The sequence below is a fragment of the Adelges cooleyi genome, unplaced genomic scaffold, assembly GCF_023614345.1.
Source record: "Adelges cooleyi isolate 19-005CV unplaced genomic scaffold, UGA_ACOO_1.1 ACOO_flye_CR_arks_rails_tigmint_CR_PRNA_1, whole genome shotgun sequence".
In the NCBI taxonomy this organism is placed as follows: Eukaryota; Metazoa; Arthropoda; class Insecta; order Hemiptera; family Adelgidae; genus Adelges; species Adelges cooleyi.
The window spans coordinates 6,883,002-6,898,506 of record NW_026095751.1 but is presented as its reverse complement, the minus strand read 5'-3'; the positions used below and the strand labels follow the sequence as shown (position 1 = coordinate 6,898,506).

The 15,505-nt window shown below is 30.3% G+C and overlaps 1 protein-coding gene across 1 annotated transcript in view; it reads right to left on the bottom strand.

Annotated features, from left to right (window-relative positions):
• Positions 1 to 6,433, bottom strand: part of LOC126832965 (extracellular serine/threonine protein CG31145) — a 46,572-nt gene extending 40,139 nt beyond the window's left edge. The window contains exon 1 of the mRNA XM_050564045.1: positions 6,112 to 6,433. The gene's annotated coding sequence lies outside the window, so the exon portion shown is untranslated. The remainder of the gene's footprint in view (positions 1 to 6,111) is intronic.
• Between the last annotated feature and the right edge of the window lie 9,072 nt (positions 6,434 to 15,505).

Here is a 15,505-nt window from a genome sequence, read left to right as displayed (position 1 = left end):
TACTATTTGATTCCTACCAGAAACTCCCAATTCCGGTCGAATACTATGTAGGTACGTTTACAGTGGTAAATATTTACAAAATATTCGCTGTTCGTATGTCTGTTTCTTGGACAGAGAAACGTGAGGCTATTCTCGTGATACACTCGGTCGGCACAGAGGAAGATGAGCGCAATTTTGTAGCCTAACCGAGGAGAATCGATTGCCGCCGGTCGGGTTTCAGATGTAATCCTGCGTGCAGACGACGTATATAATATCAAGAACAACAGCAACAACAACAAAAATCGCTGTGGTGTCCGATTCGGGTAAAAGCGTACAATAATCGCGCTATGAAAATACTGTTTCGACAACTTGCTTGGATTATTTTTACCGTGCGCCCGCGGTAGTATATTGTTATGATAAATAGCATTTGGCTTACTACCGCGTCACCAGGACAATAGTACCGATTTACTATAAACAGAACGCGTTAAAGGTTTTCCTATTGAATTCTATACTATTTATTATAGTGATAAACGAATAATTAACACGATTAATCAACGTATACTGACCTCATAAACCGTAATTTGTAAAACTTCAACACGCACAACAAATGAACGGTTAGCAATCATTGGAAAACAACAATGGCTCTCGTCGTTTTGGAGAGCAACTGTTTTTTGAGACTAACTTTAAACGTAAAACATCAAACGTAAGTTAGTTAACAATTAAAGAAAACGTTATCGTATGAAGGCTGGGTTTGTGGTCTTGTAATTCGTTTTTAATAAACGGAGAACCATTTATGCTCATTAATATAATTTTAATTAAACAAATGTTAACTCAAAGCAAGAAAATCAGTTGCGAAACGTATTTCGAGAAAAGATTAAAATTAAAAAACTTAAGCTCATGTTATAGAACCAAACGTCACAAACAAATTTTAACAGTTAGTAAAGTTTTTAAAACTTACTCTACACACAATTCCTAAAGGTGCCATTTGTATTAAATAAAGTTATATAATAATAATTTATTGCTCTTTGCCGTTTTTATTGTTGCGATAGTAGAAAAACTGTGTTTAACTACTAAATGACAAAAATGTACCAAGAGATTCGTATAAAACCAGACCAAATGTATGTATACTGTATAGTATTTTGATGTGACACGCGTATTGCTCTTCTACCAGTCGTTTATTAAAAAAGCCTGTACACTTGAGTTGTGGCATAATGGGGAAGGAACACATTGGGTCGGGGAAGGTCACGCGTCTACAAGAAATTTTATAGCAGAGAGGTGATAAAAATGATAAAATCATTTTCAAAAAAACGCTTCGAAGTGAATCCTTTTTTTCCCTAAGATTCGGCAACTTTGGCCATTAGATGTTGGTTGATTGGATTTTTTTGGTTGGTTTATGTTGGTTTTGGGTTTGTGTAGGTGTAAAACAAGTGTGATAGGGACATGGCTTGGGCCACCGCTAAAATTCCCGAGTGGTTCTAAAAAAATTGGTAATAATAATATTATGTGAACCAATTGTTTTATTTATTGTTTTATTTGTATGGTAAAGGCGTGTTCATTGTAGGTATTCGACATAAGTTAAGAGATTTTGTTTTCATAATTAAATATTTTTGGTATTATTATTGTTATTAATGAAATATAATTAGGTATTTACTTTTTAATTATTCAAGTGTTTGAGAGTTTCATGTTTTGAAGTTTTTTAATTTAAACTTATGCAGGTTGCACTGGTAAATTAACTTTGAAATTCACAAGTTACTTATAAAAAAAATATATTTCTAGATAGCCTCGAGGGCTGTTTTTTAATACAGACGCCTATGGAAATTTTATTATATTCTTAATTATTATTTTATGATTACATTAAAGACCTTTTTACTAAGTTAACACGACAAAGAAATAGGCAACAGATATATAAAGCTTTAAAAGTGTAAAAACAAAATTTAATTTAATTCGAAAAGTAATTATTATTTTGTTTTGCATTATTAGATAATTTATCAAAAATACAAATTGTGTACCCATTTGTTCGTTACTCGCCCATTTTGTTGTATTATTAAAAAAATTGTTATTTTCTGTTTGGCGTTTTCTTAGAATAAAGATCTTCTTTCTCATTTGATGTTAGTTCATACCTTTTTTCAAAAAATAATGTTCCAACCACTTTCTCCACCATTATATATAAAACCCCGACAAAACACATTTAGTACGATTACAACAATAACACTTTTAGGTATATACATATGTCAAATTTACTCATTACCTTAGTGGCATCAGTAGTTGGCTCTACTACTTAAGAACAATTATCAGCAAGGGTTGTTTGAAAATCATGCCTTCTAAAAATTAACCTTTGACTACAGTCAATGTAGAACTATAATGATAAATTGTAATTATTAATTAAAAACAGTTCAATTTTTATATTTTAACCCAGTATGAGTTTTCTTGAGCTTAAAAATTAAAAGTACCACGTTACCAATTGTCCGATAAGAGTTTTATACACGATTGAATTACAAAGAGTGCCTATATAATCATTGAAGTCTTGTCCGTGTAAATATATGTATAATTAACAAAAAAATGTACTTATATTAAATCATAGTCAAATTATATTTTATTTGTATTTTCCATAGTAAAACTATTGCTTGAAACGAGCAACTTTTAGTTTAAATTTTTAGTTTTTATGTCTGCCAAATCAAATGTTATATTTGCGTAAACATAGTAAAGGTTATTCAGTAGATTTTTCTATTAATATCCGTGATCATACGAAAATGTTGTAAAGTTAGCTTTAAATTGTTTGCTCGAAAAAGCAACGAGAAACCGCTTGTCAAATAGACACAGTGCCCTCTTATTGTTACATAAAAAAAAAATTCGAACATTGCACCGTTATCAATGAGAGGAAAACATTTTCCATCATCCACTGGCCGGTACACGCGAGTTACACAACGATTTTTCTTTCTATACTTATTTTTTTTCCTTCTAATATTCTTTCTATCAATTGTTGTAGCGGTCTTCACGGCCCACAAGTATAATCGACATTGTCCTCGCCATATTATTGTACAGCGGACACGTCTGAATTCCACAACTAAAATAAAAAAAATCTCTTGTTTGTTTCTTTATTATTATTATTATATTATTATTGTCACTGTCATTATTTTTTCCTATCCAACAGACCGCCGGTATACCTGATGCATGTAAATGCAATATTGGACCAAGACCAAGAATAAATAAATACGGAACCACGAATAGATCCCAATAACTATGTACTTGATGTGTGAGCACATATTACCGAAAATTTACCCAGCCAGGATGATCGCCTGCTCTTTGACACGCTCCTATAATATTAGTATTTTTTACCCACCGTACATCTGTAGTAGATCATCATAATAATAATCTTGTCCTAGATTAGGTATGGGCGGGGAGATATGAATTTTCGTTTATTATTCCTTCCGGCCATTCGACTCCGCACAACACTAATGGATCGAAATAACATGACAAAACAGATTCACCAGACATCTCATTTCTTCGTTTAGCAAATTTTTTTATCATACATGCGTTAGAATGTTATTATTGTATTCATAGGATATCGTTGAAATATCGTTAGTCGAAAAAATAATACAACTGAATATGATACGCGGCGTGCATGGTAATATGTATGAAGTTTAGTTTTTTAACCGACTTCAAATGAGCAAAATGTTTTCTATAATAACATTGTCATGTAAAATAGAAAATAAAATACCTTTTTTTTTAAAAAAAAACTCGTTTTTTTAAATTAATTAATACTTTTTTTCACAAAAAAAAATCAGTCAATTCGGAAAATGTAAATTATTTTTATGAACACAAAATAATATTATAATCAATATTAAACGCTAGCACAATATATATATATAATTTTTTTTCTAATTATTATTACTATGGCTTAAACTTAATAATATACATACACAGATGATCTATTTTTCTGAAGTTGATTTTCTCTAAAAATATTTATTTTGAAAGGCATTTTATTTTGTGCTACTTTACAATACTGCATAATCATTTTATAATATTTTTATTTTTTAGTAAAATATGTACATAATCTTTAATTCTTTTAGAAATCTTTTACTGGTCGATAACTAATTTTGAACAATATTTTTGGTATAGTTTTATATTTATTATCTACGCGCATAATATCTCAACTGCATTACTTCTCAATCTAGACGTTACACGATAATAGATTTTACTCTAAAAATAATTATTTAAACTGATTAAAAATTTGAGTATATTATTCTTTATTTATAAAAATTAATAAAATATAAACTTTACTACTTAAATTTCATAAGGAGCTCAGAAACTTACCAAAAAAGGTAAGTTTTTGAAAATTGTATAATAATTTAAAAAAAAATAAATTTTCAACAAAAAAATTACTATACAACTATTTTCGAAAAATGTTGACTTACGTTAGATAAATTACACTGTTTTTCATAAAAATTATTAAAATTTAACGATAGTAAGAAATTTAATTTAGTATAATTAAACCATTTTCTTTAAGTATATTATTATCCTTAACATTACAAAGTAAATGGAAGTTACCGTTGAGTTCCTAATTAAGTCTAGAAAAGTCTAAGACGGTCATGGGAACTTCTATTTTTTTTTTTTTGTGCTGTTAAGAAGAAATATGTTTCAAATTTCAATACGAACTTAAAACAATATATATATAGTTTTTATAGTGATGTGTACTTTTCATAAGTACATAGTAGTATCAAGAGAAATGTATTTTTATGATATTATTACAGAGTACTTATAGTATAAAAACATAAAATGATAAATAGTACTTTTACAAAGTATAAGCATTCAACAATTCTACTATATTTTTTAAAAAAAAATTAGTTTATTTGGTAAATTTTACTACTAAACAAGGTATAATCTTACACCGGTTATACGAGTATTACAAGCGTGTTTCTTAAAAATTATAACTATTTAATAATTGAAGGGCACGGGGGAAGAACGGTAGTAGTCCATTTATAAAAAATTTTAGAGTATAGCAAAATCAAAAGTTCATGAATTCCTCTCTTTCTTACATAAAAACAAATCACATTAAGTGCTATTCTAATAAAAAATGTATTTATTTAAACAATTTATTGACATAAATAAAAAAACTATTTGAAAAAAAAAATGTTCATAAATGGACTACTACCGTTCTTCCCCTGTGCCCTTTAATTGTATGTATCTATAACGTATACTTATTACATACTATTTACATTAATATTACCTATTCTCTATAGTAATACTAAATGTATTGATATTTTACAGAATGGCGTTTTTTATGCAGTTTTTTTGGTGTCATTGTTAAATACTGTTATATTGATGTGTAACAGTACTAGGTAAAATTACTTATCACAAACAGTAAATCGTTTTAACCTTGCCATGGATAAATAGTACTTTTGGCTTTACAAAAAAGACATTTTAATCATTTAATTTAATCTCTAGTGCTAAATATACGAATTAAGTGGACGTTAACATACAAACACGCCAATAAACTGTATTTATAACTTTTACAGATACTTCACGTGATATCGTTAGTATAATAGTATTATGCATATGTATGTGTTATATAAATATACGAAATAGATAATACACTAAAATAGTTCGATTAATTATTATCACGTACTTCAACCGAGTTGTTATACGTATAAGTATTAAAAAATATATACAAATATTTTGCCACATCTGACATCACATATAAAGTCGTACATAACGTAGACCGACGTAACCTTAATCTATATAATTAAATAATTAAAAAATTCAACAATACATAATGCGTAATATAAAACGCGAATGCATTTTGATAAATGAAATTCAATTATGTTTCTGTTGTATTAAAAAAAAAATTGTACTACAACTGTTACTATAAATTAAATAAAAGGAAATTATAGCGTTTGTTAATTTGATAATAAGTATTAAACACTTTGTTGGTATCACTAAAAAATGAATAATTAGAACTAAGTGTAATTGTACTTTTAATATTTGTTTTATCTTTACACTGTAATCAAAACGAATAACTTAACTCCGAATGAAATAAGCAAATCACACAATAAAAAATAACTTTAATCAAAAATGATTTAAGGATCTGTTCATTGATTTACTTATAACGCTGTAATTTTAATTATTTCTTACCTTTACTGCCTAAGGTTCACGAATACATAAATATATATATATAGGTACTAAAACTCTCACAGGAAAAGTTAACTAAACACATAGACGCACTGATGAGCACAAATTGTTAAAAAATAACACACACACACACACACATGTACAATAATATAGTTAATTTTTTTTAAAGCCGTATACTGCCAGAGGTTGACAAATATTTTCGGTTTTAACTATTTCTGCGTGGTAGTTTACACGACATTTTCTATTTAAAATTGTTTTATTTAATACGCCAATGTTTGTTTGTTTTTTTTTTCGCTGCCACTTGTATGCGTGAGCGCGCCACTATCTTGAACGATTCGCGATAGGCGACTGCCGCTTGACCGTGGCCGCGTGTCCCGGCGTCACGCGGAGGTTCTCTCAAGTAGGGAAACCCGGTATAATAATATTGGTGGCGGTAGTCGACAAGAAGTATCACGACTCCATTATGGTCTACACTAATGGTACGGATGGTATTGCTTCTCGGTAGTATCACATCAAATATTATTATCGGCTTAACGATAATTAACAATTAAATAATATATATTGTATTATTCGGCAGAATTGTATATATCACGTATAAGTGTACATTATATATTATTTACGTCTAGTTCCGGCGCTTTTACTTTTTCCTTTCTTTGCTCGGCGACAGACTGTATAAATTCCGCCTGACGTCCGACATGTCGCACAGATATTATTTCCCAATCTGCGAGCCACTGTAATAAACGCTGTCTCTTCGCAATGCTGACATATTTAATTATTTCAATACAGAGCTGGAAAGCTAGTGTCATTATGTCGAGCGTTCAAACAGATATTGCCAAGTCTAAAAGGAATTGTTGTAATCGCGCTAAGAGGGAAATTATCACTGTAATAAATATCATTTATATTATTTTACCAGCACAATAATGTAATAATTGTCCTTATTGCAATAAAAATGTGTAACCAATTATTCTTGCTCAGAGTATATTACTTGAGTTATATTTTCAGTGAAGGCGGAATTGGAAAGGAGAGCTCAAAATTGGTCTGCAGCGTACAATTGTAATTTATATAAGAGCCAATATCAATAAATTTCTATTACATATATGGTATATACATTATACATACATCTACGAGTATACTTTTTTTCTAGATTTCTACATTTGTTAAGATAAATTTAGTTTTTTTTTTCAGCTTTTACCTCAATAAAAATTTAAGACAATATGATATGTAATACAAAAAGACAGTTATAATTTATCACAGAGGTAGTTAGTTGATACGTCATGTCAAGTAGCCAATATAATTTTTATTCGATAGATTTTTTGATTTTAAAAGAAATGAATAAATTTTCCCTGGTGGTCAGAGTTGATAAGGAACGAATTTTAAAAAAAAGGCTTGGAACGTGGAACTACTTTTATACAAAATATAGGATGAGGAACTGGAAAATGTTCTTTATTTTTTAGGAACGTGAACGAAAATAACACTTTTTTTAAGTTCATGTTGGTATTTATTTGTTTTATATGTAAAGGGTTTTCCAATAAGAACGGGTCGATGTTGAAATGGAATAAAACAAGCTGAGTGTGAGATATTAACCAGGGTTCCGTTAACCGTTATTTATTCGTTCAGTTCAAAATTATGTTCATGAACGTTAACTAGGAATAACGTTATAACATTTTTTACCCCGAGAACGTTATACCGAAAAACGTTTTAACTTTATTTGCTCCGAGAACGTTTTAACAAAAAACGTTATAACTTTTTTTACTTTGAGAACGTTATACCGAATAACGTTTTATATTTTTTTGGCCCGAGAACGTTATAATTTTTTTTACTCCGAGAACGTTATACCGAAAAACGTTTTAAATTGTTTTGGTCCGAGAACGTTATAAAATATAAATTGAAAATGTATATCTTTACCTATACGTCATGTATTTGTTCCAAGAACGTCATTATAAATATTGTTGTATAGTTATACACCCTGAGAACATTTAACCGAATAACTTATATTTGTATAGCAAAATTCAGTATAACGTTCTCGGGGTAAAAAAAGTCATAACGTTTTTTGTTATAAAGTTCTCGGAGCAAAAAAATGTAAAACGTTATTCGTTATAACGTTCGCAGAGGGTAAAAAAAGTTATAACGTTCTTGGTTATAACGTTCTCGGGACAAATCAATTTAAAACGTTTTTCGGTATAACGTTCTCAGGGTAAAAAAAGTTATAACGTTCTTGGACCAAAAAAGTATAAAACGTTATTCATTATAACGTTCACCGAACATATCCTAATATTATGTTATGTGTTGTGAACTTTATTTTGGTGAACGAAATAATTGAGTTTATAACGTTATATTTCGTTACGTTACGGAACCCTGATATTAACGACATTTTTATTTTATTTTAAAGGGTTATGTATGCCAATTATTTATGAAAAATTACATCGTTTAAATGTCCGCCGCGGCTTCGCACGGTGGCACGAATCCGTGAGGTCCAGTTTTCGATAACTCTGCCGCATAAATCCGGTTGAATTTAAGCGATAGCATCGGTTCTGTTGACCTTGAGGGCATCGGTTGATTGCGGCTTATTAGCGTAGACCTGTGACTTCAAAAATCCCTACAAGAAAAAGTCTAGCGGGGTCAAATCGCACGATTTTGGTGGCCGATCTACGTCACCTTTGCGAGAGACAACCCAACCCTCAAACCGGTATCCATCGTGGCGTTCGCTGTATGGCTCGTAGCGCCGTCCTGCTGAAACCACATGTCCACATGTCGTCCACGTCCATATTTTCAATTCGGGCCAAAAGAAATCACATGTGGTATCTATATCACAATAACGATCTTTTTTCCCCGCAACCCTTCCAATGACATACATAACCCTTTAAAATAAAAATAAAATTTCGTTAATATCTCACACACAGCTTGTTTTATTACATTTCAACATTGACCCGTCAAAACCCTTTATATAAAAATCATTCCATAACAAAATAATAATTTTTTTTTTTTTAATGTATTTGCTTTAATATACAATTTGTATTAGCCTTAATATAACATTTTCAGAAGGAGTTATACTTATTTGATTAGTGATAAATACCTTACGGTAAAAAGGATGATTCCTTGTAGAATAATCGAGTTCCATCACTTTTTTTACTGTGTACCAGTTTAAGATATATTTAGTTGGTGCAAGCCATCTAAGTACATCTAAATTCTATATTCCAATAAAATATATATATATATATATATACAGGGTGACCACGAAAAACCTTTACATTAAAAAAAAAAAGCAAAATAATATTAATTTTTCAAAAAAAAAATGTATTTAACTTATGTAACATGTTTGTGGGTGTACGCCATTTATTTTACCACAATTTTCGATTCTTTCGAAGAAGTTCTTCCCCACTCGTGGCCGGGAAAAACCATTACATTTTTTATGGGACTTTTGTACGCGGCCTTGGAGAGTCATGGCGAGGTGAGGGGGCAGTCATTCGACTTTCCAAGAACGGCCATTCAGATTACTCAGTTAGTGGAGCAGTGGACGGTCGATCGATCTAGTGTGGAAGAACTTCCTCGAAGAAATCGTAAATTGCCTCATGGACTTTACCTTCCTGACCTCATTTTTGCTACTTAAAGTAAATGATGTACACCCACAAACATATTACATAAATTAAATACATTTTTTTTTTTGAAAAATTAATATTATTTTGCTTTTTTTAAATGTATAGGTTTTCGTGGTCACCCTGTATTTATATTATAAAATAAATGCCTTATATTTTTGGTTCCATTAAAAAAAATTGGCTATACTAATTAAAACTGTAGTTAAGGTCAATATAGTACCTTTACTGTAGATCGCTCAATGAAAACTATTCATCGTTGGTTTCCATTTAAATGTTATTTAAGATATAGGCATTATAACTATAGTTTATATTATTTAAATACAAATAAAATCCGTAAGTTATTTGTTATTATTATGCATAAACATCAAATATTATTTATTTATTTATATAAGATTAGATAATCACTACACAACTTCTCAAAGTGGCAGTGGTTACTTTCAGGAAATATTGTGGTCTTATTCAAAGACCATGACCAGTGGTTACTATTATCTAATAACTCCACAAACTATTTTTAATTAAAAACGTACGTTTAAAATACAATTATTAGAATATTGAATAGAGATAAACAAGATGTAAAGCCATTACTTTCAACAATCTTTGTATAAATTAATGCTAAAATGTACAATATCTGTATTCAGACACTTAATTTTATAAACGTATTTTAAAATAAACGTTTGTACATATGTTAGACCGCACTGTAAAACAATTTTATTTTTATTATATTAAAAAAAATCAAAATCTTTTTCTACGAGGCATCTCCGTTTTTCCCTTAACATCATTTTCACTACTGATGTAACTATAACCTAGTACATTCACAGAAAATGGTATTAGTTTAAATTTATACTCTAAAACTTTAATTTATTAACAAGTTGACATGATCGAAATTTATTAAATATTTTTTTCAAATATTGCCAATATTTAACTCCTTTTTAAATAACCGGTACCGGAACCCTTAAAGTTATTAGTATCTTTCCCTAAAGCCAATTTAATAGTTCACCATTATCTTTAGCTAGATATTAAAAGTCAAAATACAGGTACAGTAAATATGATTTTAATTAGGTCACAGGATTTATTATAAGAATAATAAATTTTACATTGTAGGACACCTTGTGTTTCAGTTAATTCTCGTGACCCCATGTAGATTAACGATCATAATACACACGTTCAATAAATGATTAATTTTCTTTGATTTAATACATTTATTTTTTCCAAGAATTCACTCATCTTGTAAATGGTATTCGAAAACAATAATATTATCATATCATTTAAATATGTATGCTGTAAATATAATAATAATATTATTATAAATATTGCAAGTGTATTCTTTTATAGATTTTATTACATATTTGTTTATGGGTTTTTAATATATAATAATTTTGTGGTTTAAATAAATTTTTATTCTTTGGTAAATCGGCCACTAGGACCATCCCGAAATACAGCTTTGCCTCCAGTTTTCTTTGTCCGACGCTTGCATCCTCCAGTCTAAACCTCCTCCTAATATTTCCACATCATTCCTTACTACGTCCCATCTCAGACGTGGTCTTTTCCCAGTAGGATTTTCTTCTAGTACTATGCGTCTGAGTGGATTTTGGCTACGCCAAGCATGCCCAGCCCATTGTAATCTTTTGTTCCTTACCGTTCCCAATATACAGGATTTATGGAAAAGATTTCCAATTCATCGTGTTTTCTTATTCTTCATTCACCACTAGATTTAGATAACTAATACCTATATGTATATTATATAATAATAAATTTGAGCGCACGGCAGTGCGCCAGGCCAAGTTCCAGAAATGCCAGTGTATACACGAACCAATTCACCTAGTTTTTCTAACCCACATAATTCTGTTTCCTCTTCAGATAAACTTTTTGAAATTTGAAACATAGATTAAATTTGAGTAGCTTAGGGTTCAGATCCTCTCCCATAAAAGTCAGCCAATCAAAGTAGTGGTATCTACATTGCGGCCAAGTCTGTTTTATGTCTCATTCAAAAAGCTCTTGTTACGTTCAGAAACTGACCAAGTGCTAAGCATTACAAATGAAAGAGCAGTGTTGCTCATGAAAGTAGGAGTGAAGTGAGGGTATGAACTAAAGAAATAGCAGGCTAGGCCACAATGTAGATATCACTACTTTGATAGGATGACTTTTTTGGGAGGGGGGGTCTAGAACTTAGCCCTTTTTCACTGTTAGGTATTTGTTGGGTAATAATTAATATTATACAAAAACAACTAAATACCTTACGTCAGGCAGTGCAAACTATTCGTCGCGGTATTAAATAATATAATGAAAAATATTATGTAGCTTTATTTCTGGTTTAAACATAATTCATCATAACAAATTAAATAAAAATGACGTGTCTAATTTTCGTTTTACGGTAGGTTTGTTGTACATAACGATAACTATGAGAAACGCTAATTATCAGTTATAATATATTCATCATTGAGTACCTGCGTTAGTGGGTACCAATAAATGAAGTTTCATTACCAAAGTTCGTTTGTAATAATTGTAAATCTTTTACTTCATTTTAGCGATATCGCTTAATATTTATATATTTTTTTATATAAAAAGCGCACAAAAATATACGAGTTACATAAAATTAAAGAATAAGCTATCACATAGTCTCCTACGACATATCGCCAAACCATAAGCACATGGGTACGACACGATTGCGTACGGTCCTTATCGAGCGTACGCAATCGAATACGATGATGTACGTTTTTTAGCATACAATGAACTGTAGAAATGTCTCCAAATATCACACGATTGAGTACGTTTTTTACCTGGGGGTTTTATACAATGTTGCCGTATTTCAGAACTTTATGTACTACCTAAAATGTTTAACTTAATATTAAATATTAATATTGGTTAAGTTTATAGTATTTGCCCAAACATATTACAATTATGTGTATACTAAGCACACATCATAAGTAGGTAATATAGTAGTAATAATAATCAATAATTAATGTGCAATAAGAAATTGTGGTACGATAAAGCAGATGATAGGGAATCTGAAGTTGATAACGAATGTTGTTGTATATCGTAAACTGTCCAAGCACATAATGAATTTAAGTTCACCAAAGTATTTGTTACAAGTACCAAGGTATCAATTTTTTTTTTTTTTTTTTAATTTCAAACTAAAACATGTAATAATAAAACAATTTAAAACATTTTAATCACAAATAATATAATATTGATTAATGGCAACATTGTACAGAAAAACGTACGCAATCGTGTGATGTTTAGGGACATTTCTACAGTTCATTGTATGCTAAAAACGTACATCATCGTGTTCCCAAAGAGATAAATCGTATGCAATCGTGCTTTACCAAAGCGCATAATGTACAAGACAGAACATTTAAACAAGACAGTGTCATAGCAAAGAGGGGCACCAGAGGCATTATTATTATTATTATAGTGTTGAGGTCGCTGATTTTGAATGTATCAGCTTTCCAGGCTAAAACAAAACTTTTCACTTAGCCGGAAGGTACACGAATACTAAAGTCAAACAAATTTAAAAAAACCCAAAATGTGTAAAAATAAAATAAAATGTATAAAGAGACACTCTAAATAGATATCAATTTAGTTGCTCATTTTTTTGCAAAAATATAGCGTGTTAATGATCATTTTTACAATATTTACAAAAAAATAATCTTTCCGCAATAAAAATAAATAATCTACCTATATTTCACGATTTTTTAATCTTGAAAAAACTTTAGCAACTAATTGTTATACATATAGTAGAGAAATTAATATTTAAACCCATAACCATAAAAATAATACACTCTATGCATATCGTATTATTATTTTTATTCAATTGTAAGATTAGTTTGACAACTATGAACTATTGTTAATAAACATCACGAGTTGTACCCATGGGGAATGTATTTTGATGTGAAGTAAGTAGTTTCTCTCTCCTATTTACACTACGGAGATGGTCTTTCCTTTTTCTAGACGGTTGTCCGTTTAAATGAGAAAACGTACAAAGGTGTAACTAGAGACTCAAGTGCCCAGAGCCCTACATTACATTTTTTTGTACCCTATATTACTTGCTAATGTGTATAGTAAACCGTACAAATCGCCTTAAATTAGAATGCACCCTGAGGTAGCTCCCCCCCCCTCCACATTTGATACTGCGCCACTAGAAAAGTAACGTAGTGCGTTGAAACTCTTTAAAACATACGTATAAATGATATAATACAATGAATATAATATATTACTTATTCACATTTTTTTTTTTGGCTTGGGGGCCAATTTTTTATAATTTCTGGATATTTAATTTTTTTATTAATCTGTTTAGCACTACTATTTGCGTTTCCCTAAAAACATTAAAGACTACATGGGGATATTGATGGATGCTACAGTAGCTACTGGTGCAGCTTAGCTGCAATGATGGCTATTAGAGTACTTTTAGACCATGACGTTCCTGAAGATAATATTTTACTAGTGTCGTTACTTATGACAGAATATGGTACGCACTTAATTATAATTAATTTTTAATTGTCGTTTACTAAAATATTTATTTTTATGTTACAATTATCCAGTAAAGTATAGTGTTGGCTATGCTTACAATAATTGTAATTGTGTATCGTCAGATTTTTAGATGTCTGTTTTAAGCAATTAAAGGCTGAGATAAGTATTAAAAATTTTGGAAGCTAACCTACCGAAAAAGTAAAGTTTGGTTTATAACGCAGACTGCACGCGGAACTTGGGTAGTATATCATTAAGACTTTTAAGGCAAACGGCTTTTGACTTGTGTGAAGGATTTGCTTTTCATATAGTATGGTTCTATGAACAGTCGAAATTGTACCTCTTGAAAACTAATAGCCAATCCCTACCAATGAAAAAATTTAATTTAAAAAAATATGGAAAATAACAGAATTTTTTGCGAAAAGTTTTACTTTGCGTTAATGGGAAAATAAATAGCGTACGTGGTATCAAACTGTAGACAATATGTTATAATTTTACTTATCTAATAATCAAAATTACATATGAAGGAAAGAACTTCTATGTATCATTATATGAAGCATAGTCCTCGACAATGCATAAGATAGAGGAAAATTCGAGACTTTTGAAATTTGGCGCAGAACATTTCCTACCAAGAACTAAAAGAAAATTGTGCCGAAGAACTGTAAAAAAAAAAAATCAGTAGATATTGTAATAATAGACTGTACGCTGGAAATGATGATGACAATAATACGGTCACTGTTTACATTTAAATTTAAATTTATTTATTTAATTTTAAAACACTTACCGATCACTGTCAATTATTTTATAGATGTAGTAATAGACAAAAGTGTGGCGCGATTCTTCAGAGCACTTATACATTTTGTAAATAAAAAACATAGGTAGACATTGGTGCGTCTAATAGTTTTATATGTTTCTGAGACATTGGACAGGCAGTGGCAAGCAGATTAGCTGTATTTGAGAGAAAACATCTGAGAAGAATATATGTGTCGACACCCAAACAGGAGAACGTAGAAAAATACATTATACAAGATATTCAAAAAAGTTATTTCAAAGGCCGGATTTCTAAAAGAAATTTCAAAGAGAAAACTCGTGTGGGCCGGTCATGCGTAGAGAAAACGAGGTTCTTCTAGTAAGGGCACCATCGAATAAAAGATCACCGGTAAGCGGCCTCTGGGAAGACCACGTCTACGATGGAAAGATTGTTTTAAACACGATGTGAAAAAAGTCGAACCCGATTTGCAGTGGAGGATAGTAAGTCGATAGGGAGAAATGGAAAGAAATATGTATGGTCTCAATGACCGAGAGGACCAAAGAAGAGAGAGAGAGAAAGAAAAAGCATA